The 7,117-nt window shown below is 38.9% G+C and overlaps 1 non-coding gene across 1 annotated transcript; it reads right to left on the bottom strand.

Moving 5' to 3' along the window:
* Positions 1 to 5,944: 5,944 nt before the first annotated feature.
* LOC140856785 (small nucleolar RNA R71) lies at positions 5,945 to 6,050 on the bottom strand. The gene has a single exon (XR_012140387.1). It is a non-coding gene; the product is annotated as a small nucleolar RNA R71 (small nucleolar RNA).
* Positions 6,051 to 7,117: the final 1,067 nt, after the last annotated feature.

Genomic DNA, 7,117 nt, shown 5'->3' with positions numbered 1-7,117 from the left:
TAACATTTTGGATCTTGTACATACTGATGTATGTGGTCCAATGTCGACTCAAGCCAGAGGTGGATACTCTTATTTCATTATATTTACTGATGATAGGTCTAGACTTGGATATGTGTATTTAATAAAATATAAATCCGAAGCCTTTGACAAATTTAAAAAGTATCAAAGAATGGTTGAGAAACAAACTGATAAAAATATTAAAGCTCTTCGATCTGATCGAGGAAGAGAATACTTGTCTAATGAGTTTCTTGATTATTTAAAACAAAATAAAATACTCTCTCAATGGACACCTCCTTATACCCATAATTAAATAAAATTACAGAAAGGAGGAATCGCATCTTGTTAGATATGGTGTGGTCCATGATGTTTTCACGATTTTTCGATATCCATTTGAGGATATACCCTCGAGCTTGTAGCGTATATCTAAAATAAAGTACTTTTGAAATCTATTTCTAGCACTCCATATGAAATATGAAAAAAAAAAAACCAATCTTAAGCATCTTAAGATTTGGGGTTGCCCAGCTTATATAAAAAATATTGATGGACATAAGCTGGATGCTAGATCAGAAAAATACAGGTTTGTAGGTTATCTCAAGGAGAGTATAGGATACTACTTCTATAATCCTACTCAATAAAAAGTGTTTGTTGGTAGGCATGTCATTTTCTTGAAAAAAGAGTTTATCCAAGAAAGAGATAGTGGGAGGTCTATCGAACTTGAGGAAGTTCAAAACCTACAATCCATCCAGGATTCACAAAATGGTTCTCAACCAGATATGTCCATTATTGAGGCACAGCCACTACACATACCTCCTCTCTGAAGGTCGAATAGAGTGCGTAATGTGCCACTCAGATATGGGTTCGTCATTGAAAATGATAACACATCCCACATCATTAAGAATGATGATCCCACGACCTATTCAGAAGCTGTCATGAGTAGTGACTCTGACAAGTGGCTAAATATCATGAAATCCAAAATGGACTCTATGTATGCCAACCAAGTATGAATTTTGGTTGATGTGCCTGAGGGTGTGACCCCAATAGGCAAATGGGTCTTCAAAAAGAATATTGGAGTAGATGGCCAGGTAGAGATCTATAAGGCTGGGCTTGTGGCAAAACGTTTCAGTCAAAAACAAGAAGTTGATTATGAAGAAACCTTTTTGCCGATAACCATGCTCAAGTCTATTCAGATAATACTTGCTATAGCAGCATACCATGACAATGAGATCTGGCAGATGGATGTCAAGACTGTCTTGTTCAATAAAATCCTTGAGGAAGAAGTCTATATGACTTAGCCAGAGAGATTTATCTCAAGTGGGAGAGCAAATAAGGTATGCAAGCTGAATAGATCCATTTGTAGATTGAAGCAAGCATCGAGAAGCTGGAACATCCATTTTGATGAGACAGTCAAATCATTTGGCTTCATCAAAAATATGGATGAACCTTGTGTGTACAAGAAAAATAGTAAGAGTGCTATTTTCTGCTTGGTCCTGTATGTTGATGACATACTGTTCATTGAGAATGATATCCCGATGTTGCAATCTATCAAGACTTGACTATCACAAAAATTTTTCATAAAAAACTTGGGTGAAGCATCCTATATACTTAGTTTAAAGATTTATAGTGAAAGATCGAAAAGGATGCTAGGCTTGTCCCAGTTTAGGTACATTGACCTTATGTTGAAGAGGTTCAACAGGAAGGAAAGTAAAAGAGGTTACTTGATCATAGGTTATGGCATACAACTCTCCATGAAGATGTCTCTTAAGATACCTAAAGAGAGAAATATAATGAGTTCTGTTCTTCATGCTTCAGTAGTGTTGGGTATAAAATAACCCCTGTCGAAGTTCATAAGAGGCCAACCCTCCCGGGACTCTTTCGGCTTCCGACCTTGTGCGGCGTCTTTCTGAACTCCCCCGACCGTCCGAGCTTCTACAGTACCATCTAGATTCCTCCAACAATTGACCTTCCACAGTGTCCTCCAGATTCCTCCAACGGACGAACTCCTATCATACCCTCCGAACTTCTCAAATAATAAGCTCCTTCAGTCGTCTATCAGACTGCTCCAAATGCTCTTTGGGCTTCACTATCAGCCGATTTTCTATAGTGATCGACTACTCTCTGAATCTCTTCCAGACATCCACCTGTCACGATCGACTTTACTCCGAGCTTCTTTCAGACTTCGTCAATGTCTGGGCTTCTCCAGCAGTAGGACTTCTACAGTAACCAGACTCTATCCAAGTTTCTACAGTGGTCGATCACCTTTCGAATTTCATCCGAGCTTCTACAGTAATTGAATTCTATCCAAACTTTTATTGCAAGCGGACTTCAGCCGAGCTTCTATAATAAGCGGCCTCTATCCGGGCTTCCACGACAACCGATCTCCATCCGAGCTTCTACAGTAAGCGATTCCAGCAGCCAGACTTCTACAGTGACCGATTGTCTCTGGTGTCTTCCGTGCCTCTCAAGCCATCAACCTTCAACAGTGCCAACCGGACTTCAACAATGCTAACCAAACCCCTCCAACGGACAAATTTCCTCCAGACCCCTCCAGCGGTCGACCTTCCACAGTGTTCTCCAGACTCCTCCAGCGGACGAACTTCCACAATGCCTTTCGGACTCTTCTATTGGTCAACCTTCTATAGCACCTTTCGAATTTCACTATCGATCGACCTTCTGTCAGATTCCTCATGCAATCAGATCTCTCCAGTGAACAGTCTTCAGACAAGCTTTTACATCAGACAAATTCCAGACAGACTTCCCTAGCAATCGGACTCCAATCAGATTTCTCCAACAGAAAGTTTCTGTCTGGGCTTCTACAGCAGATGACTTCCGTCTGTAGCATCAACGCCTAAGACACCCAACAACAGTTAACCCGTCAGCAACCTCGAAAACATCCGAGCTTCTTTTAGATTACTGAGACGGAGAGCTATTCCGCTCCACCAGACGTCCCAACCGAGCTTCAGCCATCCAGTCCGAACTCTCTGACAAGTCGCGACAACGAACACCACTCCACTCTCTGTAACAAACTCCACATGGCCCCACCACTTTCTGGCAAGTCACGACAACGGACACCACTACTCTTTGTAATAAACTCCACGTGGCCCTGAACGACCCACTACCAGACAGTTACGGACATCGCTATCAATCAGTTATGCTCTCTGATAAACACTTAATTTAAGTCATTTAAAGCAGAAAATCATATTTAATTTATTTTATTTATTAAGAATTTGATGCTTCTTTTTATGTTTTACAGGAAAGATGATCGCCGATACAAAGAGTCCGATTCATAGATCAAAAAGACTCAAGTTTGAAAAAATTTGGACTTAAAATAAAATTAAAATAAAAGAAAGATGCATCCGGTATTATAGAAAATGAAGATACTATGCAAGGAATCCAAAAGGATATAAATGTCATTGTAAAGAAATAAAAGTTTCTTTTTGGTATGTGAAAAGATTGGTTCACGTTAAATTTGCCTGGGCGCACCTGAATGTGGGCAGCATGAGCTCGTGGGCGCGCGTGAACACGCGGGACGCGGCGTGGACGTGCGGGATGGGATGCGGTGTGGATGCGGGGATGGGCACGGACGCAGGACGCGGCGTGGACGCGGGCACGGGTGCAGCATCGTGCGGGTGTGGGCGCACGGCAGACGAGTTCAAAATAAGGAAAAAAATAATATTTAAAAATATTTTGAAAGATTTGTATTTTTTTTTTAGTCCCACATCGGAAAACCATGTAAAACTCCTTCCCCCTAATATCTATAAAAAGGCTTTTGTACTTCCATTAGAGGGGGAGCCCAGAAATTCTTCTAGAGCCTTGCATAGAGGAATAGAAAGGGACTACTTCATGAGCAGCTAGGCTGGCAGTCTCGGGAGTGGAGAAGAAATTTTGTAACGACACAGAGATGGTTTATTGTTCTAAACTTTCCTGTATTTCTTTATATGCAATAAAGATTATGCTTTTTATTTAAATTATCATGAGTTCTTTATTTGCTCCCTTTCATATGCTTTTATTTATGCTTTCTTGTTAGATTAATATTAGGAACAACTTTTACTTTCCGGAGATGCACCGTGATCTATGGATATGGGGCGTGCTAAGGAAAGAAGAGTTGTTTACCTAGTACTTTCCGGAGACGTGCCGTGATCTACGGGTACGGAGCGTGCCGAGGAAAGACAGGTATTTTTCCTAAGATTAATCACATCTATTTAGTTAAAAAAGAGATACAACTCTGTTAGTGCAAATTAATTCAAAACTCCCGAGCTCTTTATTTTTTAATTACCTCAATTTTAAGATAATTTATTTTCTAAATCAAAAACAACGCTTCTTTCTTTTACCTTGCAATCTCAACTTAGCCCAAGGTCCCTGAGGATACGATCTCGACTCATCCTACCTACGTAGTGAGTAGAGTTATTTTTTTGGTGCTATCAATGACTACGCATCAAATTTTGGCACCGTTGCCGGGGATCTTGGTACGGTTGAATTAAAAAAATTGAAAAAAAAAATTAAAAAAAAAATGCTTTTCAGTTTCTATTTCTCACTCTAATTTTTTTCAGTGCTTTTTAGCTAGATAATCTTATTTGCATAATTACATAATTACCTTGCATAACTAATTTACTACCTAAGAATTTTTCTGCTTAGAATAATTTGCTACTTTTTATAGCCTAGTGATTTATTGCTTTTTAGATTTAATCACTTAAATTTATTTTCTTGCAAAACTAAAAAAAATTAAAAAAAAAATATAAAAAGATAAAACTATAAATTAAAAAAAAAAAGCCACTGACATTTCATAACACTTAACTAAAATAGCGTAACCTCAAATATAAAAATTTCTAACTTGATTGGACATCTTGCTTCTTTGCATTGCATCTCCATAATTAATCTTAAGGGCAATAACCCATTAACCAGATAAGGTGGAGATTTGATCACCCTTCCTTGGCCCATAAATCACTCCCTTGCATTTGCATAACCTAGACCTTAATTTAAAATCAACTAGACGTCAGCCCTAGGAATTTCGAGCTCAATAGGATAAGAAAGCTCTAGAGTTGAACCGAGTGCGGATTGGTTAATTGCTCGATGTCTAAGGCAAGTGGTTAAAGAAAGTGATTTTCAATTGGTTCCGTTGACTGACCTGGCCAACTTAGTTGGTGTCTAAGGAAAGCAACGAGCAGGAAACCTTCCACATCTTACGCTTACCTGGCCGAGTCAGTTAGTCAGTCTTGAGCTTGGAGTGCTCAAAGGCGGTCTTGAAAGTTAGGAGCTGTCTAGATCTAAGTTAATCTTAGGATAGAGAGTCTATGATTGTTTAAGTTGATTGCAATTAATATCTAAACATTAACTAATTTCTCTCTTTTCATAGATTTAAGATTCTTAGGTTCTTCTCTTTAGATTTTCTTCATTCTTTTCTCACTTTATTATAAAAATATATATTAAAAAAAAAAAAAAATCTGTGTTTGCTCTACAGTATAATTGTAAGGTGTATGCTTGGCCGTAGATCATTACTATCAGAAATCCAACCTTTTGATCCAGAAATAGAAAGAACCTTTAGAGCTAACAGACGTAAAAACATGGACCGAAATCAAGAGAATGATCCACCCAAGCAATTGAAGGAGTACTTTACTCCTTCCACATATACTTACTCTCCTTGTATTCAAGTGCCCCCTATGGAGGCCACTCAATATGAAATTAAGTCCAGTATAATCCAAATGTTACCTTCATTTTATGGACTTAGTAATGAGGACCCTTATAAACATCTTGAAGAATTTCTTGAGATATGCTCAATTGTCAAAATTCACAACTTCTCCGATGATGCTCTTAGGTTAAAATTATTCCCTTTTTCACTTAAGGACAAAGCCAAATACTGGCTACATACTTTGGATTCCATGACTATATCAACCTGGGACCAGCTGCAAGGAGAGTTTCTCAAGAAATATTTTTCATAGGAAAAACGAATCAAATAAGGAAAGCCATAACTAGTTTTTTCCAATTAGATGGAGAAATGTTTCATGAAACATGAGAAAGATTAAAAGACCTTATTAGAAAATATCCCCACCATGCTGTACCCAAGTGACAATTAATCCAATATTTTTATGATGGGCTCTCTGAAAGACATCGACAAATGGTCGATGCATCATGCGGTGGGATATTTATGCTGAAAAGTGAGGATGAGGCATGGCAACTGTTTGAAATTTTAAGTGAAAATTTATTACATCATATGTCTGCCTCTATTAGAGATAAACCCATGTTAAACTCAAAAAGAGGTGGAATATATGAAGTAGGAAATGCCATAGATATCCATCAAAAGGTAGATGAACTATCCCAAAAATTAGATCGTCTTCTAAATACTGGACAATCTCCGATTCCACCTAATCCAATCTAAGAAGTTTGTGCATTTGTGCAAGTTCGAACCATTTTGTTAGTGAATGCCCAACCGCACCTCAATTTTCTGAGTTTGTGCACGAGCAGGTTCAGCAAGCTCAAGTCCAACAAGCTCGCATACCAGGAAATGATCCATATTCGAACACTTATAACCCCGGCTGGAGAAACCATCCAAATTTTTCCTGGAGACCACAACCAGTGGTTGGTCCTGCCACACCTCGACCTCAATATCAGGATCCAACATATAGGCATGGATCATACCATCAATTTCAAAATGCTCCTCAACCATCTACTACTGGTCACAGCTCAGCTTTTGAGGAAGAAGTTCTGAAAGCACTAGAATGATTAGAAGTCAACACTCAGATTCTTAACTCCCACACACAATCCATTACTAAGCTAGAGACCCAAATAGGTCAACTAGCGACTGCATTCCGTAGGAGGGAAGAAGAAAAATTACCTAGCCAACCCGAGAGCAACCCAAGAGGGCAATTTGTGATTGAGAGTTATAATACCCCAGAAGCTTTTTCTGAACATGCCAAATCAATCATGACTCTGAGAAGTGGGAAGGTCATTGAACACACTAGTAAAACCAATGAGACTGACCCTAAACCTCTAACCGAATCCAAATCACCCAAGAACAAGGAGGATCGAAAAATAGAGAAGGAACCAACTGCACCGGAATCATCTTACTTGCCTAAAGCCCCATTTTCGGATGCCCTGAAAGCCCCTATTCCTGCAGATAAGAAGG

Source organism: Elaeis guineensis, chromosome 3 (genome assembly GCF_000442705.2).
Source record: "Elaeis guineensis isolate ETL-2024a chromosome 3, EG11, whole genome shotgun sequence".
Taxonomy (NCBI): domain Eukaryota; kingdom Viridiplantae; phylum Streptophyta; class Magnoliopsida; order Arecales; family Arecaceae; genus Elaeis; species Elaeis guineensis.
Note: the sequence above shows the minus strand (reverse complement) of the source record. Positions and strands in the feature narration are given on the sequence as shown.